Here is a 27,240-nt window from a genome sequence, read left to right as displayed (position 1 = left end):
CAGAGGTTGGGTCTGGGCGGCTGGTACGCTTCCTGGGGTTCCGCTATCTTTGTCTGCGCTGCCTCTGTGGTTGTCCGGGGGGGGGGGGTTCCGGGTGTGGGGTGGGGCATTGGGTGTGGGGTGGGGTCCTGGGGTTATGTCGGTGGGTGTTGTGGGCCTCTTGGGTGTCCGGGCCGCATGATGGGTGACTCCTTGACATCTGCTGCACTTCCGATGTGGCCCTGGGCTGGTCTCCCTTTTGTGGGGCTGGCTGCCGTCCGACTTAACACCAGGTTAGAGCAGGTGTAGATTTCCTGGTGCTAACGTGCCTTATCACCTGTTTTGTGTTTTTATCGCAGATCTGTCTGGTCGTTGAGAATGTTGAGGAGTGGTGTGGTCATGGCTTTTAGCACGGGAACGCCCACTCTGCATCTCATTAGCGATAGTTACGGGGGGCCTCGGTGGCGATGTTTTTTGTGACTGCTATTGCGGGTAAACTGGTGCTGTGGGCTATGAACACCAGCTTGTGAATGGGGTGGTAAATTTAACACGACTTTGGCTGCGATAAAGTGCTGTTAATTCGGCGATAGCTCCTTGTGAATATGGCCCTAAGTTTCTTTTTTGTCTGTATTTAGAAGTATTGCATCAAATTACTCAATAAAGTCAGCAATATCATTGTAAAGGGGCCTATACCTAAGGTGGCCACCCAAGTATCTCCAGATTACAAGTGCAACTTTTCCGCTGTCAAAACTAATTCAGCGGCCACAGGGCAGGCAGGGGCTCTGGGGTCTAACTGTGCCAACTGGAGCTTTTTGCAAGAGTGACAAATGGCAGATTGGACCGACAACTGATTCCAATAATAACTGAGGGTATTGAAGAAGATCAGTTAAAGGCTTACTCATGGAGGTGGTGCGTGGTTACGCAGAGAACTCAGTAGATCATAAATACCATTAAATAAATCCATTTCCAGCCAGTATTTTTGCCTTTTAGAAGGAAAACTAGTTTCACGATCACTAGTTCCCTCAGGAACAGCTCCACACACAATGTCGTTGTTTGAGATTACTGGCCTGGTACCTTCCTGCTCAGAGATTCTCTATTTACTTGAGAGTGTGCAGTGTTGTTCAGATTGTAACCTTCCTTAGCTGGTGCAGCTGCACACAATCAACTGGCTCCACATCTCAGGTGTGCAGATACTCAGGTTGTGGTGCAGCGGCCTAAACCAGAAGCAGGAGACGTGTTGTACCGGCATTGCTGGCTGCATGCCAGTCTCGGCTCTTCCTCCTAGTAGCTCCAACTGAATAAATCTTTGGTGTTTGGCTTCTTGAGAGCTCATTCAGGCCCAGCAGAATGTTGCACAAATGGACTGGCCAGGTTTCATGGAATCACAAGTGTGTTTTCTTGTACTAAAGGAAAATTTAGCACAATCTAGTTCTTATTTCTTAAGTTCTTCAGGGTAGGAAACATGGCAGCTCTAGTGCAAACATCAGAATGATTTCTGCCTTCCCTGAGACTGGTATCTTCCTTGTGCCGTACCCCAGCCTTCTGTCGCATGCAGGGAAAGGGGGGATGATGTTTCAGAAAGATGTCTTTGATTGGAAGCATCCTGAAATATGGTCTGCCCCCTGCTAGGGATGTATGCTAATTATCTGGAGGCTCTATTAGCCCTACCTAGAACTCACTTGCACCCTTGGTGCAATGCAGGTGAGGATCAGTGGAGTACCATTCCTTGCTCCAACCCATCTCCAGAATCAGGGGCCTCGCTTTAGGTGTTTGTGGAGCTTCATCAGAGATAAGGTGAGAAAACGGCCAAGAGGTGGTAAATGAGCCACGTACCATCATTTAGTTTTGGACATCAGGTTGAGGACATCAGTTGTCACCCCTGTGCAATCAGGAAGAGCGAGGGGGGGTGCTGTACTCCATGGCTTTCAGTGCATTTGTTCCTGGAAGCATCGAGTATGTCTCAGATGGTGATCTTGTGAAATAATGCACTGGGGTACCAGAAGTGGTTAGGGACGCCACACAGGAGGCCAAGCCATGCCACCATCTTGATTTTTATCACGCACTATGCTTTATAGGCCGTGTCTAGAGCAGTGCTACAACCACAAACCCTACATCCTTGCCTCTGCTCCTTTCTGAGAGAAGGCTATGTGCATGTTGTAATGTGAGCCACTAAAAACTATGGGGCATATTATCAAGACAGGCGATACAATTATCGCCGCTTTAGCGTCAGAAAACTGCAGCTAAAACGGCGATAATGGGCTTGATAATATGCTCTATGGAATTCCAATTGAAGCCCATGTTAAATGTGAAGGACATCTAACCTGGGCTTCAATTGGAATTCCATAGAGCATATTATCAAGCCCATTATCGCCGTTTTAGCGGCAGTTTTCTGCCGCTAAAGCGGCAATAATTGTATCGCCTGTCTTGATAATATGCCCCTAAGTTAGATCGTAGATATTAGATGGAGAATATGGTTTGGAATTCTGCGCCACAAAAGGCAGGCAAAGCTAAAATTGACTGTAGATTGAATATCTTTTATTTCTGTCAGGGTCAGATGGGATTCTTTATTTACTTATTTTCTTCAAAATAGGATTTTTAGAGCAATGCATTTAGGTGCCTGTTAGCAGGAAGTGTATGATCGTCATTAAATTAAGCATTGTGACAAGAAAAATGGACGATGCAGAGTGATTAGAGAACTGCTGTGATCTTTCATACAACTGCCCCCTTAAGTGAAATCTCTTGGTATTCAGAAAAAAAAATATTAATAGCGCTATAGAAAAGTGCATGCAGGCTGCTCCAGGTCTTGTAATTTGAGGTGTGAATGCACCCTTTTACAAGAAACCAACCCCCACAGCGGACCGGAAGATTTCCAGTAATGAGCTGGTAAAGTACGAGGTGGGCGGTAAAAAATGTGATCTAGTTATCAAAGCTGCTTTATGTGGCGGCCCCATTAGCATGCTCTCTGCCCCCAGATGTCTGCAGCCGACAGATACATGAAAGGCACTCACATGCATGCTCTTTTTTAGGCGGACACCTTTAACCGGAGCTGATTACTGACAGCAAATTGCTGGTATAATTTGCAGTGAGACATTATCAGATCACTCAGTAAATCTTGAGCAGTGATGGCGAAAGCGAAGAACATATGGGAAGATTACAGCTACAAATGTCTTCAAGATCACAGTTGGGTTCCTTCGCCGCCTAGCTGCTCTAGCAGGGAGTGGGAAACCACTTTTTGCTAAGGGCTGTGTAAATTAGAGCCACTGTACAGTGCGGTTTATTCAGTACAATGACAGACCCAATTGATCAGGTTCAGTCCTGAGATCTGAAAGGGTGAACCTGCCAGCTTCTCTCTCACCTTGGCTTTGACCTTCTATAGCGCTCCCTCTGCTTTTGGAAATGTTTCTGCTATAGAAATACCATATGCATATCATTTTCAGACCCAGCGCATCAGCGCAAAGCAGAGGGACAAACTCCAAAGGCCATACCACATTGAGTGACCCCTGGCAGTAGCTACAGTTTTAAGGTATTGGTGTCTTTAGTGGTTGAAGAGCTGGCGCAGCATGATTTTACCACCTTAGAAAGTAGTAAATGGTTACTTGCTAGCAGTAGCGGCTCGTGGAGGGAGTGCCGCGGGGCGGTGAGGCGGGGCGGGGAGGGGGGGGGGGGTTTAGTAAACTCCAGCTCATGGCCGATTGGAGTAATGTAACTAAATAAATAAAACTAATTTCATGGCGCGTGCTGAAACGCCAAATGCGTTTCAGCGCGCGCAATGAAATTTGTTTTATTTATTTATTTATTTACATTACTCCGGTCGGACGTGTGCCGGAGTTTACTACCCCCACCCTGCCCCACCCCGCTCCGGCTCACCGACCCGCTGCACTCCCTCCATGAGCCGCTACTGCTTGCTAGTAGAGCTTTAAAGCAATGTGCTGCTTTTGGCTGGAAATTTACTAGCACTTGTTGACATCTCAAAAGTAAGCAACTAAACATATCACAGTAACATACACAAAGCAAGAAAACATCACAATTAAAATATAACATGGCGCATCACGATAAATAGTCAAAACAGAACGCAAAACAAAAACTGCAATACAGCAAAAAAAATCATATTGCAATAATGAGGCAGAAAAAGTTAGAAGCACAGAAAGCAACAGAACACATGAACCGCACAATACCACACAGCCAATGTGCACAGATATACATGTTACATATAGACATCTTCAGAATCCTGTTTTCATAATCTGGTGATAAAAGGTGTTCAGAACAAGCACTACCTTAATGGCATTAGTCAAAAATATTTTGCAATCCGGCCCAATGACTTTCCTCACACCTAGCACCTGTTCAACCTACACACTCCAAAATGGGTAGGTAAAGAAGCTAGAAGCTCTAACCTGAAAAATGTAAATTAACTGTTGGAGTTTGTTTCCATATTCCAAATCATTTCTTTTTACCTTTTTTGTAGGATTTTTTTTTACATATCCCGAAATAAATTTTCACACATTTACACATACTCCTTCCGAACGGGAATCGCACGCATTCCAAGTGATGATTAATTTATTGAAATCTGTAGGGTGCTAGTTGCTAAGTAATTAAATTAAGTTTGTTTTTCAAGGAGACTGAACCAGTATTTCTGTTACTAAACTGCTGGGTAAGTGATATTTCTTCCTTATGTGTAGATTGATTAACGCTTCTAGGGCACTGATTACAAGTTGGGCGTTTAATTCCGTCCTGAGTGTAAACCTCTGTTTATGCATGGGACAGAATTACAAGTTTGGTTTTATTGAGCGCATCTGATAATTATCAAATATGTTAAATACCCCAAAATGCATTATTTATTTATTTATTATGTTTTGGCTCTCAAAAGAGGGCCACATAGAAGTTTACAATGATAAAAGCAGAAGACAAGTACATATCAAGATTATGACATTTAAGAAACATATTTAAGTACAAAAATAACATACAATGACAGATGTACAGCAGGAAGCAATGTCAAAACATCTCCAGAGGCATGTTAATAAATAGCTAAAAAAACCTTTAAAAAAGTTACAAATATAGAAACAGAACATTTCATTAGGAGGCCAATAAAGTGCTTGGAGAAAGCCGTTCAAAGTGGAAATGCCCAGACGGATACAAATAGGTTTTAACCATCTGAGACGCAATATACGGAGCGCAGGGCAGATCAATAAAACATGCATACAATCCTGGGTACTCAATTTACATAAATTGCACATAGGAGAAGAACCGTACCATTTGGATAAAAGTAGATTTAAAGGTACTAGGTCGTAACGTAAAAGAAACCAGAATCTACGAATACCATGCGGCAAGTTCCATGTGACATAGGGTTGGGCCAACTTCATCACATAAGTATTAAGGAGAAGGTCTACATCCCTTTTTTCACAGATTAACTTCTTATCAGACTGAAAACATAGTTCCCACGAGGCCTGTTTTAATACGAGTTTTAACTGTAAGGGAGAATACAAAAACAAAGTGTTTTCATCTAATTTTAGAAGGGTTACGGCTTTTCTAAAATTCCTTACAAGTTGTGAAAACTCTTTAAAATTACCCAGTAATTCACTTCTGAGGAGAGCTCTCATCGTCCCTAGTTCAGCTCTAGCCAGGCAGGCCACCCATTTTACTAGGGCACATAGTCCCTGTACCCAACCGCTCCTGAGACCGAAATCGAGCCTACAAGCGGCCAAAGAGCACGCAGTATTTAGAGAAGATAGGGATCTTAAGAGTTTCCCCTCAATCTTATGGCAAAAGTCCCAATATTTCACTTCTATAAGTTCTATACCATACAGTATCGTTGCGGGGATTTTAGACCTGTACACCTCCAGTAAACACGAAAAGTGCCTTTTCCCCGTAGCCTGATAGAGGGAGTTTAAACCTTTGCCATGGGCGAGGGCTTTGCGTGAACTATGCTCAATATGGGGCCTCTCACTCAAGTTAGCCGTGATAATTTTCCCCAGGAAGGTATAGGAGTTAACAACCTCCAGTTTTTGGCCGCCGACATACCATCCAAAATTTACAGATCGGCACTTCTTCTTACCGGCTATGCACATAACTTTACTTTTAGATATATTAATCTTCATGCAATGGGCAGCAGCAAAAACATGAAGGGCATGTAGCCGATTTGTGAGTCCTTTAGGAGTCAAGTCTAGAATAAGGACGTCATCGGCATACATCAAGCAGGATATTGGGGTCCCCCCGATCACCAGAGCAATACCCTCACTGGCAGACAAGGCGGCGGGTAGGTCTACAGTATATAAGGAGAACAAAAGGGGAGCCAATAAACAGCCTTGTTTAAGGCCATTCAAGGACGGAATTTGGTGGGAGAGCCCCCTTTCGCCCCCTTGCAAGACACTACACCAAGTCTCTGTATGGAGAGTCCGAACAAGCTCCAACAGATAAGCTGGAACACCAAGAGCTGCCAATTTTCTCCACAGCGTTCTACGATCTACTTTATCGAACGCTGTGGAGAAATCAATAAAAGCCGTATACACCACCCCCCCTCTCACCTGCACGTATTTATCAGTAACCACATGGAGAGCGGTGAGGTTATCTAAAGTACCATGCCCCCTACGGAAGCCAGTTTGTTCAAGAGGCAAGATATTATTCTCCTCGACCCAGTCGGAGAGGAAATTTAAAAGACATTTCGCAAAGACCTTTCCGATAGAGTCGAGGAGGGCTATCAAACGATAATTGCTGGGGCTATCCCTGGTTCCCTTCTTAAAAATAGGGACCAAGATACTTCCCCTCCAGGAGGCAGGTACCGTTTTAGACAAGAAACAGGCTTTAAACAATGGATACAGGATTTTACTCCACCTTAAAGGATCCTGCTTCAGGCATGTCATAGGGAGTTCGTCAGGACCCATTGCCCCAGAGGCACGCATATTTTTTATAGCCATCTCAATTGCTTCCTCTGTGGGATAATTAATGAGTCCTTCGGGCGTTGCATCTAGGACAATATCTTCACCTGTAATACCGTTCCCTGCATAGAGGTCCCGAATATAGGTGATCCATACCTCTTCAGCTATAGGGATGGGGCAAGGGCTTATTCTAGTACCACATCCCTTCCCAATTATTGCCCAAAATTCTCTAATCCTACCATGAACAACTGATTCCCTCAAGTTGATCCAAACTGTATCTTCCTTCTCCTTTTTTATTTTCGCCTTTAGTCTGCCTCTCTTTCTTTTTAGTCTAGAAATTTCTTTTTCTCGTTCCATAACTCTATCTAGATATTGCTCACGGACTAGTTTATTTATTTCCTTGTTCAGGATACGTAGTATACTAGGCACCACTACCCCTTTTCTAGGGCGGGAAGTCTTTTTTACATGTAAAATAATGTTTCGCATGAGTTTTTCAAAATTAACTATTTCTAGTCCACGCCACTCATTTAATTCTATTAAAGTTTCACATAATATATCCTGGACCCCATTAATGGCAGAAGGATTCCAAAAGCACCTTCCCGTGGAAGCGTGGAAAGCAGCGTCACTGCCGTTAAGGGACCATGGCGCAGTGGGCATGGGATTTAAAGAAATAGTTATGAGCATTACACTATGGTCGCTCAAAGATGTAGGAATAATCTTAAAATCCTGAATACACGGAAACAAGCCATAATCCGAGATTGCATAATCCAAGATAGAAGACCCAAAAGGAGACTTATGTGTAAATTTGGCAGGCACATCGGACGGGAATCTCCCATTTAATATAAGTCCCTCAACGGCCGCTAGTTCTTTTAGCAGAATCTTCCCTCTTTTGTTAGTCACTAACTTATCTGGGAAGAGGGGTTGGGGAACAAAATGCGCCTCTTCTTTAGGTTTATTTCTAAAAAGTTTCAGACTAGCATTGGAAATTTTACAGTTCAGATCTCCTACGAGAATGATTTCCGGAGGGGATGGAACATTTTTAATTTGATCAATATATCGAAATACCTGCTTCAATATGAGATTAAAACGCTCTTCTGGAGGAATATACACATTAAGAATAACAATGGGTGACTTTTTAAAATTACTAAACAGATTTGCTATTGTAATAGCGTGAAAAAATTTACTTGGGTCGGTGTAATGGGAAAATCTCCACTGCAATTTATTTGATAATAGACAAGCGATTCCCCCCCTAGCGTGACCTTTCTTGGAAGGGGCAGCTGGCACTTCTAAAACATAGAAATCCTTCGAAACATCCAGCATATTAATACACCAGGTTTCCTGTATACAAATCACATTTGCTCCTAAAGAGAATAAAAAGTCAAATTTCTCTGGGCTACTATGAATCCCTGCCGCATTCCAAGAAATGATTTTCAATGGGGTGTTAAAGATGGTGAAACAATTTGGGGTTATCTGTGGTCTTAGTAGATAAAGCACTGTGCAGCCAATTCCACCGATTATTATCCTCTATGAAGGAGGAATTCTGAGGCAGAGGGAGTGGCTCTACCTGAGAGACCAAACGTTTCCCCTTAGAGACCCAAATCTTCAGGTCTCTAAGAGGGGAGGCTACCCCATTTTGTTTATCGCCCTTTAGTGCCATCCCAAGGGAAGGGTTGGTATTACCAAGGTTAAAAATAGGGAGAACATCAATACCTGTGCGTTGAAAATTCTCAGCTTGCTGTAATATCAAATTTACAATGATAGGTGAATAAAATTTAACCCTTATACTCAAAACCCTGTCTCCACCAGACAAAGAGACTAGCTCAATGTCCCTAGATTGAATAGGGTGAAGACTTTCAATCTGGCTAAAACGCTTAAGAAGCCATGCTCTGTTTAGGGGTATATCTGCATCGAATAAAGGTAAAAAGTCTAACACAAGAGTGTCCACATGAGCCTTTGAGTTTTTTGGATGGCGCGCAGGAAGAGAGCGGTCTCCAATCTCTGGGACAGGAGAGAAAGAAGAAGCCAAAGGGTTAAGGGGCCCAAGTTGATATAGGATTGGGGCTCTTGTCGCAGTCGATGGAGAGGAACTCGGAAGAGGGCCCTCCATTTGCGGCAAAACTTCCAAAGACATTGGTGGGCAAAATTCACTTTCCACCTTTAAACACGTAGAAGTTGGATCCAAGTCTATTTCTTCGTTCTCCGATGCAACTAGAGAGTTTTGGAAGATTATCCGTCGTTGTCTTTTCTTCATGTATTTTCGGATTGGTTTCCTTTTATTCCCTTTATTCTTTCTAGGTTTACCGTTTTTTACCATTACCTCTTGTTTATCTTCAGAAAGTTCTTTTTTATTTTCAGACATGAAGATTGGGAATAAATCTTGAACCACTTTAGAACCGGAAATAGATTTGTTTTCTTCCTCAATCTCTAGAACAGAGTTCTTAACACAATTGGGCACTGCGGTTAAAGGCTGAACTGTAGTATGAATTTCATGAACTATGGCTGCAGCCTTTATGCCAGTATCCACTATGGGCGCATTTATTTTCCCCTTTGGAGAACTGGGTTCAGTCTTGGAGGGGGAAACACTCCTCGTATCTGGTTATTTTTGTAACAATGTCTTCAGTATTTGGGTAACTGAATCCAGGATACAATCCGAGCTGCCTACAAATTTCCCCAGGAGAAATAGAATGGAGGCTAATAATTGTTCCAAAGCAATCATGGATTCTGATATCGGTTTATCACTAGCTTCAGCTGGACGACAAATACCAGAAAGATTGAGACCCGAGCTCCTGGAAACATTTAACAGATCAGACATGTCCTGTCCGTTTAACGAAGGGGAACTACTATATAACATTAGCCCAGAGGGAGTAGCACCCCCAGGAGGCTTAATAGGATCCAGAGTCTCCAAATTAGCTGTATTTACATAGCGGCCGCAAAGTTCAAGATCAATGGATAACGGTGAGGAATCCCCACCTAACCTGTCATTCAAAGTAAGAGCTTGAGGCATAGGTGGTTGATTCTCTAGTTTTCCTTCAGATATAAGAACTCCGAGATTACTCTCCCCCTCCCCTTCAGGATGTACAGGGCAGGCATTCACCGCTGCTGCTGTTTGCGGTGGCGCGGTCAGCAAGGATGAGGACAAAGAGTTAGTAACAGCTAGAGTAAGATCCTCCTGAACTGCGGAGCGGAGAGCTTCCTTTACAGCAGAATTAGACTTCTTATCCATAGGAATGTCCCATAGCTCAAAGAGTTGGCATTGACCCTTCAACGGGGGATTATTCACAGATTTATTTCTTGTGCGGATGGTATCTATTTTAGCACCCGGTTTTCCTCCCACTAACCTTCCTGAACGGAGTTTTTTAGACATCTTCTGCAGACTTTTCCCACAAATCGATGTTATACAAGTAATTTACCTCCAGAGGAAAAAGTCACAAAATAGAACAATGTTCATAGGAGGATAAATATAGTTCTGGAGATGCAGCAGTAACTGACCGGTAGTAGATAGCAAGGAAGCGACTTCATAATTTCACAGAATGTTCCTTCCTCTAACTGCCAGACGTATATAATATGAATAGCGACAAGGACAATGAAAGTAACAGGGCCCAGCCCAGCCTACCTCAGCCACTGAGGGCCACAGAGGGCCCGCCCTTTGCCCGGGCTTAGCCCGCGCGCGGTCCCGCGACGCGGGGGCTGCTACGCTGTATTATGCGCCTCCTGGCGCGGAAATGGGCGTCGGCGGCTCTCCTGCCGCAAGGACTGATGGGGAAGGTAGTTCCCGTCTTCACACCGCGGCCGCGAGTGATGTTAGCGCGGCGGCGGGAGACAGGAGCAAGTTAGGTGCTGGGACGATACGGCGACCACAGTCCAAAGGGCAAGGCACTGGTAACCGGTAAGTGGTGTAGGAATAGGAAACCCGCTCTGCCGGGGCTGCTACGCTGTCTTATGCGCCTCCTGGCGCGGAAATGGGCGTCGGCGGCTCTCCTGCCACAAGGACTGATGGGGAAGGTAGTTCCCGTCTTCACACCGCGGCCGCGAGTGATGTTAGCGCGGCGGCGGGAGACAGGAGCAAGTTAGGTGCTGGGACGATGCGGCGACCACAGTCCAAAGGGCAAGGCACTGGTAACCTGTAAGTGGTGTAGGAATAGGAAACCCGCTCTGCTGGGGCTGCTACGCTGTCTTATGCGCCTCCTGGCGCGGAAATGGGCGTCGGCGGCTCTCCTGCCGCAAGGACTGATGGGGAAGGTAGTTCCCGTCTTCACACCGCGGCCGCGAGTGATGTTAGCGTGGCGGCGGGAGACAGGAGCAAGTTAGGTGCTGGGACGATGCGGCGACCACAGTCCAAAGGGCAAGGCACTGGTAACCGGTAAGTGGTGTAGGAATAGGAAACCCATTACATTTCGACAGGTTGAACCTTCTGAAATTTAACCGGGGAAACGTGTACGGTATTTACCCTATCATACAGTTTTCAGTGTGTTACAAACCGAAATCCATATGTTATTCCCCAGCGACAAGTAATAGGTGCTGTTTTTCACACCCAATAAATAACTAACCCTGGGGTATTGTTATTTACCAGGTGTGATATTAGCACCTTTACTTGTAAACAGGCCGTAGATGTTTCTACTCTTTACGGGGGAAAAGTGAAAAGATTCTAGAATGTTGGGCCCGCCAAACAGTACCGCGGATAATCATCAAAAGTGCAATAAAGTATGGAGAGGATATCGAGATTTTTGTGCATTTATATTTTTGGGTATCATTAACAAATACAGAATGCAATTTTATGCTCGATTATATATTACCTACTGGCGGTCGCCAGTAGGTAGTTATAGTTAGGACCCCTTTTCCATAGGAAAACCTCAACATTCTATTTTGAATAAATTTGGCGCCGGTCGATGAATCCTCGCGAATTTCTCAAAATAGGTGGGGCGCTACGCTCCGCTCCTACCCTGAAAGTCTCGGGGGGATTCGTCAAGCGGGGGCTGAGATAAAAGGGGGGTCCCAAAACGCGTTTTTCCCATGCATTTTTCCATAGGACCTTTAGAACGAGCTACAGCCCGAACGGCTGAACAGAAGTACTAGGGGCCTCATTTATGAAAAGTGACGCATCACTGCGTGAAAACAGTGATGCGCCACTTTTCACTGCGCCCCCTCTGCGACTCCAGTGATGCGTCATATTTACAATATGACGCATCATGTCGCAAGGAGTCACAGATACGTCAGTATTTCTGACGTATCTGTAGGCGCAAAAGTGACGCATCGCTGGAGTGTGTCACAAAAGTGACGCAACTCCAGCAATGTGTCCTTTCACATGGGGCAAGCCCCATGTGAAAGGGCCTGCGTCAGTCTTACGCCTGCTGTGAGGCAGGCGCAAGAAATTGACGCATTTGCACACTAGAAGTGGCGCAGTGAAATCTCGTAGATTTCACTGCGTCACTTCTACAACCCTTTGTTGCGTCAAAACGCCCCCCTTGCATACATTATACCTGGCGCAGGTATAATGTGGCGCAGGGGTTTACAAAGTGACGCATCTACCTAGATGCGTCACTTTGTAAATATGGCGCAACATGGCGCATGTTTTCTGCCACTGGTGCGTCACAAAAAGTGACGCACCGGCGGCGCAAAAGTGACGCAGGGGCTCATAAATGAGCCCCTAGAAATTTGGCAGAGAGGTAGTCCCTAGGTCAAGGAAGTGCCTTTTGTAGGTTTGGTGTAAATCTGTTTAGTAGATTCTGAGAAAATAGCCTTTAAATCAATATATATATCTGAGCCCGCTTACGGTACGCTTACCGTACGCTTACCGTAAGCGTACGGTGGCGTGTGCGAGCGCGATTCTGATTGGCTCTTAGATCTTAGTAAACATTCGAATCGGCCGAAACCAGGAAGCGGCGTCCGCCATTTTATCTCTCGCACTGAGTGTTGTTTATCAAACATGATGGCCAAAAACATGTTACGGGGCTGTGTTGACAACTCCCTCCCACATAGTCATGTTGAGGGAGTCCCCAAACATCCCCCAAGAGCAAAAACGGTTTTATTTTTTTTTCGGCAATTTCGCCGAGTACGCTTACCGTACGCTTACCGTAAGCGTACGGTAAAAAAAATAAAAATAAAAAAAACACTATCCACACTTACCCCACCCCCTGTGCTTTTGGTGGCCGTAGGCCACCAAATGTACAGGGCTTATTAATAGGTAAAAAAAACTAAATTTTGGCAACATGAAATTATAAAATCGAAATAAAAAAAACACTATCCACACTTACCCCACCCCCTGTGCTTTTGGTGGCCGTAGGCCACCAAATGTACAGGGCTTATTAATAGGTAAAAAAAACTAAATTTTGGCAACATGAAATTATAAAATCGAAATAAAATAAACACTATCCACATTGACCCCACCCCCTGTGCTGTTGGTGGCCGAAGGCCACCAAATGTACAGGGCTTATTAAAGTTGATAAAAACCGTGCACGGAACGAACTGCGTTAAGTGGGCGCGCACGCCTCGAATGGCGTAAAGTAACTTAGCATTTAAAAAAACGTACAAATTCACTGAAAAAACCATAGGTTTCACACACGTTATAGTTAGGAATTAGCATTTAAAAAACCTTGCAAATTCACTGAAAAAACCATAGGTTTCACACATGTTATAGTTAGCTGGACATTTTACTGATAAAAAACCAATGAAATTCCCCCGTTATAGTTACTGCAGGCAACTATAACTCACGCGACCGCAATCTTCTGCTGATGACATATGTGTCTTTATGAAAAAAAAATATTTGTAATATATGTATAGCTAAAATTTAATGGAAGAAGACATGGGCAAATAAGTGTCTAAATACAGTATTAGCATCAGCAGAGGATTGCGGTCGCGTGAGTTATAGTTGCCTGCACTAACTATAACGGGGGAATTTCAATGGTTTTTTATCAGTAAAATGTCCGCTAACTATAACTTGTGTGAAACCTATGGTTTTTTCAGTGAATATATATATATATATATATATATATATTCACTGAAAAAACCATAGGTTTCAGGCACACTATAGTTAGACATTAGCATTTAAAAAACCTTAGAAATTCACTGAAAAAAGCATAGGTTTTAGGGAAAGTTATAGTTAGTTGGGCATTTCACTCGTACGAACCCGTGAAATTCCCCCGTTATAGTTAGTTCAGCTAACTATAACTCGCGCCCCCCACAATGCACTGCTGATGATTTCACATATTACATCACTCATGACATGGTCAGTGACATCACTGATGACATCACTGATCACATCTCAAATGACATCACTGATGATATCATCCAGTGACTGTGTGTTTCTGTAAAGTTTAAATATGTTTAATATATATAGGGAAAGGCATATTGAAGAATGAGTGGGTGTATAAGTGTCTGAATGGATGATTTAGTAGGTGCGTGACTGACTCTATAAGTGAGTGATTAAACATATCTTACTGAATGCATGGGTTAGTGACTAAACTGTGTGAATGTCTGTATCCGTCTGTGTGTTGGTGTGTAAGCGGCTGCATGGGATTGCGAATAGCTACATGAGTGTCTATATGGGTTATTGATTGGTTGTCTGAGTATCTGTATGGGTGCCTGAGTGTTTGTGTGGGTGGGGTGAGTGTGCATAGATGTGTCAGTGGGTGACTTATTAGGAGCATGGTTTCAAGAGTGCATCTGTGATGGACTGTATGGTTGGGTGAGTGTGTTTATGGGTGTGTTAGTGAGTGAATGTATATCTTAGTGGTACATGTGTGAGTAGCTACATATGTGAAAAGCAGTATATATGTGTTTTGCAGTACATGAATGGCTATAAGTGAGAGTGTGTGATTGTGAGAGTGGCTGTATGGATGAATGTGTGCGTGTATCATTGATTGTATAAGAACATAAGAATGTGCTAGTATTTGTATGAGTAATTGAGCTGGTGTGCGTATAACTGTATAGGTGAGTAAATGGGATTGAGATTAATTATTTGCATGACTGACTAGGTGTGTGAGTACTTCTATGGATGAGTGGTGGTGTGTGAGTGTCTATATAGGTGTTTTAGTGCATATGATAGTCCTGTACTGAGTGACCATAAGTATGAGTGACTGTACAGATGAGTGAGTGGATGTGTGTAGACCTAAGAATCAGTGAGTGGGTATGTAGTTATTGGTGTTGGAGTGTCTATGGTTTTGAGAATGGCAGTCTGTAATTTAGAGTGGGTGTATCTAAAGTTATATAATGGTGTGAGAAGATGCATGAAATTATCACATGGATGATGTCATCAATGATGTCATCAGTGATGTCATTTGAGATGTCATCAGTGATGTCATCAGTGATGTCACTGACCATGTCATGAGTGATGTAATATGTGACGTCATCAGCAGTGCATTGCGGGAGCGCGAGTTATAGTTAGCTGAACTAACTATCACAAGGGAATTTCATGGGTTTCGTACAAGTGAAATGTCCAATTAACTATAACTTACCCTAAAACCTATGGATTTTTCAGAGAATTTCTTAAATGCTAATTTCTAACTATAACGTGCTTGAAATCTATGTTTTTTCAGTGAATTTCAAAGGTTTTTTAAATGTTAATTTCTAACTATAACGTGCCTGAAACCTATGTTTTTTTCAGTGAATTTCAAAGGTTTTTCAAATGCTAGTTTCTAACTATGCCTACAGAGGTAGGACATGTGACGAAAGAAGAAAAAACACACAGAAAGAAGCAAAAGAAATGCAGAAAGAAGCAACAGAAGTCCACAAAGACGAAGAAAAGTGCAGGAAGAAGCAAGACATGTGCAGAAAGAACCAACAGGGGAGCAGAAAGAGGCCTTGTTCCAAAATTATCCTGTGCCCACAACTTTTTCAGACGGGTACGGGTAACTGACTCTGACTACCCAGGCCTAGAGCCAGTCCTATGCTGAAAGACACTTAGAATACAGTGAAAACACCTACATACACTAGGGAACATTATGCATTGGGGTACCCCTGTGATTAGCATGACCTCCTCTGTAAGGCCCTAGTACATAATAGGGCAGGGGGATTAAAACTACATCTTAAAACGTGCTACAGGGTGCGTTTGCACAGTGGTGAAGGGAGGGGGGGCCTGAGGTGATATGTGTGCAAACACGCCCTGTTGCCGGTTTAAGTGGGGGGATTAAGTACCCTTGAATCCTGATGGTCCCTGGGGTCCAACTAGCCAACCAGTTACCTCCAGTAAGCGCCACAGAGCTGTGTTGCAGAGAAGTGTAAAAAGGGGCGTGGCCTGGCCCACCTCTCTGCAACGCAGTACACTTACTGGAGGTACCTGGTGGAGTTGTTGGCCCTCAGGGACCCTCAGAATTGAAGAGGAATTAATCCCCCAACTTAAAACATGCCACAGGGTGCATTTGCACACTTGTCACATCAGGCCCACCTCCTCCCTTCACCACTCTGCAAACGCGCCCCGGTGCGTTGTAAGTTGGGAGATTAAGTCCCCTTGAATCCTGAGGGTCCCTGGGGTCCAACTATCCCACGAGGTACCTCCAGTAAGCGCCACATAACTGCGTTGCAGAGAGGTGTAAAAAGGGGCGTGGCCTCTGAACACCTCTCTGCAACGCAGCTCCCTGGCGCATACTGGAGGTACATGGTGGGCTAGTTGGCACCCAGAGACCCTCAGTATTCAAGGGGAATTAATTCCCCAACTTACAACGTGCCAGGGGGCACGTTTGCACAGTGGGGAAGGGAGGGGGCAAAATATATAGAGGTGCAAAAATGCTGTAAGTGAAATCCAAGAATTAATACATCTTAACTTCTAGTCCAGCAGTGCCTAATAATTCCAAGATTAACAACCCCTTAGATACCAAGTAAAAAACGATAAAATCTGGAAAAAACAAGGTAAAATCAGGGATAAAAACCAGACTAAAATCAATCAAATAAGATAATAAAATTATCAGAAATGTATTTAGTAGTTCTATGTTGGTTACTGCTTTCGGTTTTTAATTGTAGGAGACAGAGAAAGAATTTAATGTCATATGTGAATACATGAGGAGGGGAGCAGATGCAAATTAGTTAAGAAATATTTTTATAAAAAATTGTGCAAATCTTCCACCGTATTCAAGCCGTTCGGAATCTTGGTATCCAATTGTAAGATATATCGTGTTCTAGTTGCCTTAATTTCTTTTCTCTATTGCTTCCTGTTATTGACCTCGGTACTGCATCAATTACAAAATAGTTGATGTCGTTTAAGTTGTTCTTATGTACAAGTTTGAAATGCCTAGCAACTGGGTAACTGGGGTCGGAATTTACTATTGCTCGTAAATGTTGTAAAATATGAGTATATACTTGCAGCTTAGTGCTGCCTACGTATTGTAGATTACAAGAACATTCCAATACGTAGACTGCAAATTCAGTTTTACAGGTAAACATTCCATTAATCTTAGATGGAATATTTCCAAATGCATCAGTAAACTCAATTTTATTTACCCCAAATTTGCAAGCTCTACAAGAGCTGCACTTAAAAAACCCTTTCCTGTTTGAGAGCCAGTGTGTAGATGTTAAGACTTCAGGGCAAGTCTTGACTAATGCGTCCCTCATGGACGGCGCCCTCCTAAAAGTAATAGAAGGAATTTCAGGTAATAGAGGAGAAAGAGTAATATCAGTTTTGATTATTGGTCAGTTTTTCTTGATAATGCCTCTAACTTGCTTTTCGTGTCGGCTATATGTAGTTATTAATCTGACCACCTGTTCATTCTCCTGTTCATTATCCTTCTTGCCCATTGTAGATGATATAGAAATAACATCTACATTAGTCACATCATGCATGTTGCTTGAATTGTTGGCTTTGTGCATTGCAGTTTGTAACTTCTTAAACTTGCATTCTCGTACTAAAAATATTTGTAGTGAATCTGCTTGGCATTGCTCAAGATCAGTGTCAGAATTGCAAATTCTCTTGTTCCTTAAAAATTCTCCATACGGAATACTTTTTATCAAGTGTCGGGGGGTGGCAACTGTTGGCATACAGTATTGAATACCCTGCTGTACTTTTTCTGTGAAGTTTCGTTTGAATACTCGCATTATCAATGTATAACTCCACATCAAGAAACTCTACTTTTTCTTTGCTAATGGTGGCTGTGAACTCAAGATTTAGATCATTCTTGTTAATGTTATTGACAAACTCTAATGCTGATTCATTTGTTCCTTGCCAAATTACACATAGATCCTAATGTGGTAAAATCAGAGGCTTGGAGAGATCTACTAGGTTGGTTCGAAGCAATGATGGATGTGGCCTTCTCTTTAAGCTTTGCCAATTTGAAATGTTTTTTTAGTTTTAATTTCCGTATAAATTTAAAAACATCAATACGTGCTTGTACATATTTAAATCCATTGTTGGGACAGAAAGACAGACCTAATGATAGCAATTGAGTTTCCGCTTTATTCAGATCGATTTCAGTAAGGTTAATCACAGTATTGGTACAACATGATGACTCGGTTATTGTTGGGGCCACTGTTTGCCTCTCCCTCTCCTGCCTCTGTTGCTGCCTCTTCCTTTTCCGCCTTTGTTTGCGGCGCTCGTTTCTCCTGCGTCGTTTTTCTTCTGTTGTCTCGGTCACGGTGTGTGGTGCCGATCTTCTATTATAAACCCCAACTCTTCTGATGGGGTAAAGTTTGTAATTGCCTGTGCCTGTTGTATTGACAACCCATCAGTATATGAATCAGTACTACTAGCCAATGAACTTACATCAGTATCCAATGAAGTAGTATGAATAGGATTGGAGAGAGAGGTCTCGGGTTGCTTAGTGCCCAATGCTTGCCTTTTTACTGTGTCGAACTTTTTGGAGAACGTGAAAACCCTGCCAGTCTCGTAATCTCTCTTGTCATGAGCAAATTTGAATATTTTGCGGGTTTTAATCACTTCCTCATGTTTGTTGAGGCGCGTTTTAATTTCTTCTCTAGTTTTTTTAATCAAATCCTGTTGATCAGAAACATCCAATTGCTGATTAATTATTTAGATTTGCTTTCAAATATCAATTCTGTCAATCTCAGCGTATTTGATGAGTATCGAAACCATGTTCACGGACGGCTCCAAATTGTTTGTTGCCCATTCTCTTAGCATGAGGGGGTTGGGGTTCTCAAAGGATGGTGCAATAAGTACCGGCAACCCCGAGGTACTCTTCCTGCTTCTTTATATTTCTCTAACGATTTTCTCTCCCACCACTTAGTTAGCTCTGTGCGTAGCAGTTTCTCTAGTTTTTTCAGCTTTGTTTTAACGTCATTATTACTCCCCAAATTGGTGTCATTCTCAGTGCTTTTATCATTTATGTCCGGTAAATTCAAGACTAAAGGCATCAGCTGCGGCTTCTCGGTCGCGTAGCTTGTCCGCTGTGGTTGCCATAACAACACATTTAAATTGCAATCCTTCGTTGTGCACACTGAGCGCTTTGATAAACGTGGGTTTAATTAACAGCACTCCATGTATACTATCTCCTTACCCTCATGGACGATTAGTCAAGTTCACCCGGCTTACGGAGCCCGACTGGCTCGTGGTGACCTCCGACTCCTCGGGACCGACAGAGCCCTTGGAAGCTCCGAAACAGTTACGCGGGTTTCCTGCTACTCAAACTTCTCGTCAATCGGCTATCGGATATACATATCTTAGTCACCAAAGTATCCTATCATGCAGAGTGGCCCACTGCCACCACATACATACATACAGACATATACATACACACACTCATATAGTATTGTTGCTTTTGAAATGATATTCTTATGTCGTGAGAAGTGGTTTTCTTGACCTTTAAAAAACCAGGCTTCAACTTTGACCTAGCATCTGTCCTGTTTAAAATTGAAGTTACCTTTGTCATTCTTGTCCTCTCCCCCCTCAACCCATGCATCACACTGTTTACTATTTCTGCTGCACATGTTCAAGCAAAGTACTGATAATGATGTGAAACACACCTCCTGGTCAGGGACCTGCTCTCTCTCCCTGCAGTTCCGCTGGTAAGTGATGCTGCACGTTCTGAGCTCTGTACAGGTAGGGGTTTGAGGACCTCCTCCACCTGCAGGCTCCTGACTGAGCCTCATTCCTGGTGGTCAAGTGGGAGAGCCATGCTCTGCTGCTGGTTCCACTGCTGACTGCGTCTTATTGTGTCCATTTTCTGTTCGCTTTCTGTCTTTTCTGTATTGTAACTGTATTTTAACTGTGTCTGTTTTCGGATGTTCTGCCCCTGTATTTTTGTCTTTATTTAGTTGTTTTGCCCTTTTTCCTGTTTCCTGCCTGTTACTCTCCTGCTGCTGCTGCCCCATGGCCCCTCCCCCTGCTGATTTCCTGCTCCTGCCTCCAAGCTGGGATTCTCTCCCCCTTCCCTACTTAATGGAGGCTGCTGTAAGGGAGTATGAGCAAGACCTCTGAACTTCTGGTCAGGTACCTGTTTTCTCCCCCTGCAGCTTCGCTGGTAAGTGCAACTGCCATTGCTGTGCTCTGTATGGTAGGGGTTTGAGGCCCTCCTCCACCCGCAGGCTACTAGCTGCACATCATCTCTGGTGGTCCAGTGGGAGAGCCTTGCTCTTCTGCTGGTTCCACTGCTGTCTGCGCTGTAATGTACCCGTTTTCTGTTCATTTTCTGTCTTTACTGTATTGTAATTGTGACTGTTTTTGGTCTTCTGCCCTGTATTTTTGTCTTTGTTTAGCTGTTTTGCCCCGTTTTCCTGTTTCCTGCCTGTGTCCCTCCAGCCGTTGCTTGCCGCCCAGACCCTCCCCCCTGCCAATTTCCAGCTCCCGCCGCCCTGCTGCAATTCTCTCCCCCTTCCCTACTTAATGGCGGCTGCTGCAGGGGAGCACAAGAAAGACCTCTGGCCTCTCTGGTCAGGCACATGCCGTCTCCCCCTGCAGGTCCGCTGGTAAGTGCCCCTGCCTGTGCTGGGCTCTGGACAGGTAGGGGTTTGAGACCCTCCTCCACCGCAGGAGGCGCCTCATCCCTGGTGGTCCAGTGGGAGAGCCTTGCTCTTCTGCTGGCTCCACTGCTGTCGGTGTCATAGTGTGCTCGTTTTCTGTTTGTTTTCTGTCTTTTCTGTATTGTCACTGTACTGTAATTGGGCCTGTTTTCGGTCTTCTGCCCCTGTATTTTTGTCTTTGTTGAGCTGTTGCCCTGTTTTCCTTTTTCCTGCTCATTTCCCATTCGCCGCCGCTGCCCCTGTGGCCCCAGCCAATTTCCCGCTCCCGCCTCCCAGCTGCGATTGCCTACCCCCTTCCCTACTTAATGGCGGCCGATGTGTGGCTGCTGTGCGGCATACACAGCGGGCGCGCCACTTATAAGGTCCCAAAGGCGAGACCTATTGGCTATGCCAATGCTTGTTCTTACATTTTATGAAAAGCAATTCCAAGATGGCCACCATACATGTGCATGCACAACCTCCATCTTAGGGAAAATGCATCGGGAAAGCCATTAGGTCTGCACTCCTATATCAGTCTAAAACTCATAGTTTTGCCAATGCTTATTTTTATTTATGAAAAGTAGGCCGATTGTTAGCTTATATAGCACACATTTGGGCTGGTCATTTAAACGTAAGCTTTTCCGATGCCGAAGTGTACAGTGCCACTGATAACGCATCATAAAATGGAACCATGATGGTGAGAAATCTTTGCTGCTAATATTCCTGTGCAGTTGATGCTGTGAACTGATTCACTTTTGGAGACACGTTCATGATGTCAATCTGCTTGTACATCCACCAGAACTGCAGTTAAAGGCCATTAATATTACCTTAAACAATGTGCATTGACATGGACTGGGGTAGCCAGCTAAACAAATCAAGAGAAACGCGCAGAAAATATCTTGGAGCAGCCTCATGTCACAGGCATGCTCCAGATTGGAATTTCAGGGTTATCGAGAGGTTGGTCCTACAAATAATCCAATTTACAACCTCAACAATTTCTGCGTGTTTCGTTACTCAGCTTGTCCAGCTGCCCATGTTAGCAGCCTCTGCTGAGCCCCAGAAATTTGCTACCATTTGAGGTGTTCTAGGCACGAGTTTACAGAAATGTGTGCCCGTGATGCACGGTTCTGCAACATTTGATATTCAACAGGAAGAGTCCGGTTCCGCATTTTACACATCTACTCGTTTACAATTGTGCACGGAAGGCGAGGGCCTCTTCGCTTTGTGTTAAGTGAGTAAATAAGCATGTCCAAGTTATTCCGGCACCAGGGTTGTCAAGCGCAAGGCGATGCTGGCATTGACAAGCTAGCATTTCCGACCAGGCCTGTAAGGAATACAAAAAAGAAACACAGCCGTGTGCTCATGTGCTCCGCAAAAGTAAAAGGAGAACGTAATATAAAACAAACATTTGTCAACCAAGTTCTAAGGTTATTTGCTGGTGGTCATGAAAGCCAAGAGGTCAGATGGAGTTTCTTCAAAGAATGTACTCGTGATTTCATATATGTTTAGAAGCACGCAATGTTACAGATGACTGTCGCGCATCAAGTCTAAATTGAACGTTAAGAGGTTGACTCTGTGCCATCTCGTTGCAGGGTGTTGTTTGGCAGAAGACCAGAGTGTCGGATCACAAATCTGCCTTCATGTCAGTCCTGGGAACTGCCATTATGAGCAGTATGGTACCTTTTCAGCACAGCTCAGAGGATCCAGAGGTTGATGAAATTCAGAACAAGCGTGCGCGCATCGCGCTGGCAGCAGGGGGAGGGGAGAGAGGAGGGGGCCTACGCCTGTTTCCCTTGCGGGAGCGAGCAGGAAACATATGTTAATTAAAACCAGATGGTTTTAAAGCTGGCTCCCGCAAGGGAATCGCCAAACGTGCACACATTGCCATTGAAAGCAATGCAACACGTGCACGTTTTTGCCTGCAAAAGTGAATCGATTGCTAAAGGTCTTTTTCCTGTGCAGTGCATGTGTGCTGAGTAGGCGAGACCTAAAAATGACATGAATCATAAAATACTGTGCATACTATGCAATCCTGTGACAATACTTGTTATCCTGACAGTGCAAGAATCAAAACAGCATATATTGGAAAATTAGGGAATGAAATGCAGCAGTTTGGTTAGAGCAAGAAAACACATGAATCTCCAGGATATCACCCTAAGTACCTAGACCCCTGAATCACGCAATAAACGTATAGGTTAAATTCTCTGCCAGTGCAGAAATCATATAAAGACAGCACACGTGCGCTCCTATTACACTGGTTACTGTAATCAGGCATGGGTGTGTGAGAATAACCATTGTGATCCTAAACCTAATACACTTGAAACTGGTACTGCTTGTGTTATCACCATAAGTGTGTGTACTAGGCCTGGGCAAAATTTTCGTTCCGTTCGCGGAATTTGCGATAATTTGGCATTTCCGCGTTCCGCGGAGAGCGCGGAAATGTCAAAATTTCCGCATTCCGCAGCTTTGCGATAATTTGGTTCTTGCTCGCGCTGTAAAATAATACATTCTCGCGCGCGCGCGATCGCCTTACCTGAATCCCCGCGTTCGCTGACAAGTTTTCCCGATCCGGTCGCGTTCTCCATGAGATGTTGTATTGTTTTAGCCATTTGCGCTGTCTCGCGACAGTTCGCGTCCGCAGTGACGTCGTGCGTCGCGCGATCACGTCTTTTTTCTCGCGATCATGCACCGCGAGACAACTGAAAACAAGATGGCCGCGCCCGCAAGCAACCACATGGGTAAGTTGGCGACCCGCAACCATGCAGAAAATCTCGCGAACATGCCGGAAAAAAACTTCCGCATCTTCGCGATATTTCCGCTTGTTTGCGGAGATTTTTAACATTTTCGCGATAATTTTCGGAAGTCGCTTCCGCAAATTCCGCCCACCCCTAGTGTGTACAACCCTCAGTAACTAAAACTGCCCTTGCATCTCTTAGATGCTTTATGGGCCCACTGAAGCACCGGATGGCAACTCAGCATGAGAATGGCAGTCGAGTCCCGTATAAACTCTAAAGTGGAAGTGCAGATGTGCTTCTATTAAAGTTATTAGGGTCCCTCTAGAGGGTTTGTTAATGTCCTTGATGCAAAGCAGTCTGTGCACAGTGGTTTTGGGAAGATTGCACTATAGCCCAAAAAATGACTACTGGGAGTGAAGCATAATCACAGGATCAGAACACAATGATCAGCATGCCCCTATTCATATATATGACCAATGTCTTTGGCTGTGTTGCCAAATTCCACCTTAAACCTTCATTCGAGCTTAATGCACAGACGCCATTTCATTTGTCTTTAAAATATTCCTTTTATTCACATCTTCTCTCTCTTCTTAGAATAAAAACATTTCTTCAAAAGTAGCTATAGAATCATCAATGCGTTTCGTCTCTTACATGTGACTTCTTCAGGGCTTAAAAAATGCAAACAGTAAATATACATTAAAACTGTATATGCCACAAGACATAATTCTTCCTACATGTCATAACCTAAATCCATTAATTCTAATCAAGCCATGTCATAATGCAACCTTACAGTATATATGATCTGTGAATAATACATCTGATATTTGTTATAAGACAACAACTCAGTGCAAAACCGGATTGGCTATAGTATAGTTATTCAGTGCAACATTAGATCCTCAGTAAACAGTTAATGCTTAATTTAATAGTCTATGCCAAGGTGTATTCCTACTTTTTTATCAATTCACATGTCTTTACCACAATGTCATTAATATGTACCTCATTGATTAAGCTTCTTGATAATGATCGAAGCACCCATTGACCAGTCTGGTCTTTCAATGTATCCTGGATTCGTCCTCCCTCCTAGTTCGATACTCGTATCTAAAACATGAACATTGTTTACTTTAATACTGTATTCGCTCATAAGTCCGATCTATCGATTATGTTGTTATCAGACAATTATATCTGTATCACAGCTATTTGTACTTACTGTCAGTAGGGATGTTCCACATTTTCTCCACTGCTATAGGCTTCCTATTAAAGCAAGATCATGTTTTATTTGGGCTGCATATACCACAATACATTTCGGCACATCCCACAAACTGTATAAACATGACTGTGCAAAAACCATAGAGCCCACTACACCAGTTATTCCCAACATTTCTTGATCATCACTAATCGGTGACATGACCCTCACCACCGAGTGTTTCCAACAGTGGTCAATTCACCTCTCCCTTCGTACGTAACACAAACCATAGTATAGTTTTCTATTTTCTACCACACACAGCTCAACCCACTGTACATTGTGACTGCCCCCCCAACACATTTAAAACACTGGGGTTAGCCACTATCACTTGGACCCATATTGTCCCCTAGGTCGCGATATCTTGGAATATATTTTGAGCCACAGTATGTTTTAACAGACCCCTTAATCCATTTAAATAAACATATTATGTGTGTTTATGTGTTCCCATCAATAGTATCCAAGCAGTCGAGTGGCAAAATGCAACCTCCTACTTTCCCAATTAATTTATACATATCTGCTCTATCTGTATCACCTGTGGGTATATTCCAACTCCACCTGATGGCCTCATCTCACACATAAAGCACTTGGGTCACGCCATTTTGGGTATATTGCATGCCACTATGTAAATAGTCAGGGTTACTCTTTCCTAAGAACTGGAGCCAATCTCTAATCATGTTTAGCCTCGTACATGATGAAACTTTGGTAGAACCATCTTGAATGTATTACGTGCCCCAAACACACCAGCCGTCTGCTCACATATTCAAACTCAACTCATTTGCCTCTCATCACACACAATGGAGCTTTAGTCATGCCATGTTAAGTGTATTATGTGCTCACAAATAACCAAATACATGGTTTACCTCATACAAAGCAGAACTTTTAGTTACGCCATCTTTGATATATCGCGCGTCACTAATCAAACATATGTCAGACTTTGCCTGTGAGCTAAAAAGCATCCAAACACCTCAATGGGGTCTATTGGGTGAATAACTTTCAGACACCCGATCTATATAGATACATAACATAACAATCAATCAATCAATCAATCAGGGGATTATCAAGGGCGCTACTCACCCGTGAGGGTCTCAAGGCACTGGGGATGGGTAAGCAGCTCCGGTCAGTCAAAGAGCCAGGTCTTGAGGGTCTTCCTGAAGATGTGCAGAGAGGGAGCGTGTCTTATGTCGATCGGGAGCATGTTCCAGGTCTTGGCCGGGATGTAGGAGAAGGCTCTTTCACCCGTTCTGGCTCTGCGGATTCGCAGGGTTTCGGCGAGGTCGGGGGATCGGAGGTTTCTTTTGGGTATGTGGAAGGAGATTTTCTCATTGAGGTATTGGGGTCCGGTGTTGTGGAGGCATTTGTAGGCATGGGTGAGTGTCTTAAAGGTTACTCTCTTCTCAACGGGGAGCCAGTGGAGTTCTCGCAGGTGTTGGGTTGATATGTTCTTGTCGAGGGATGCCGAGGACGAGTCTGGCTGCAGTGTTCTGTATGGTCTGGAGTATTCGGAGCAGGGACTTGTTGATTCCGGCTTAGAGGGTATTTCCGTAGTCCAGTCTGCTGGTTATTAGTGCGTGGGTGACGGTCTTTCTTGATTTGGGGGGATCCATTTGAAGGTCTTGCGAAGCATGCGGAGGGTGTTGAAGCCTGTGGAGGTGATGGCAGAGACCTGTCGGGTCATGGAGAGGGAGGAGTCAAGTACGATGTCGAGGTTCAGGGTGTGATCTGTGGGTGTGGGTGGGCTGCCAAGGGCGGTTGGCCACCAGTTGTTGTCCCATGCGGTGGGGGAGGATCTGAGGATGAGGACCTCAGTCTTCTCCGAGTTGAGCTTCAGACAGCTGCTGCTCATCCAGGATGCGGCATCCTTGATTTCTTCCTGGAAGCTGAGTCTGGTGGTGACAGGATCCCTGGTGAGGGAGAGGATGAGCTTGGTGTTGTCAGCGTAGGAGGCTATGTTGTGTCCGTGCTTTCTGACGATGGCGGTGAGGGAGGCCATGTAGATGTTGAAGAGCGTAGGGCTGAGTAACGATCTTTGAGGAACTCCGCAGTTGATCTCTGTGGGTTCAGAGAGGAAGGGTGGCAGTCTCATTCTTTGGGTTCTATCGGTGAGGAAGGAGCAGAGCCATTCAAGCCTGGTTCGCTGTATGCCGGCATCATGGAATCTGGCAGAGAGTGTGCAGCGTGAGACAGTGTTGAAGGCTGCAGAGAGGTCGGGTAGGATGCAAAGTCGTCTGTGGCGGCAAGTAGAGCTTTCTCAGTGCTGTGGTTGCTGTGGAATCCAGATTGGGAGTTGTCAAGGAAGGAGTTCTCTTTGATGAATTACGTTAGTTGGGCATTGATGGTCTTCTCTGTAACTTTGGTAATGAATGGGAGGCGGGAGGTCCACAGGATCTGTCGTGGGCTTCTTGAGCAGGGGCTTGACTTCTGCGCTTTTCCAGTCATTAGGAAAAATGCTGGTTTTGAAGGTGGTGCTGATGGTGCTTCATAGTTCCGGTGCGATGGCGGCGGCAGCTCTGTGGAAGATATGCAGAAGGTAGGGGTCTGT

Source organism: Triturus cristatus, chromosome 8 (genome assembly GCF_964204655.1).
Source record: "Triturus cristatus chromosome 8, aTriCri1.1, whole genome shotgun sequence".
NCBI lineage: Eukaryota > Metazoa > Chordata > Amphibia > Caudata > Salamandridae > Triturus > Triturus cristatus.
The sequence above is the reverse complement of the archived record's forward strand: the minus strand, read 5'-3'. Positions refer to the sequence as shown.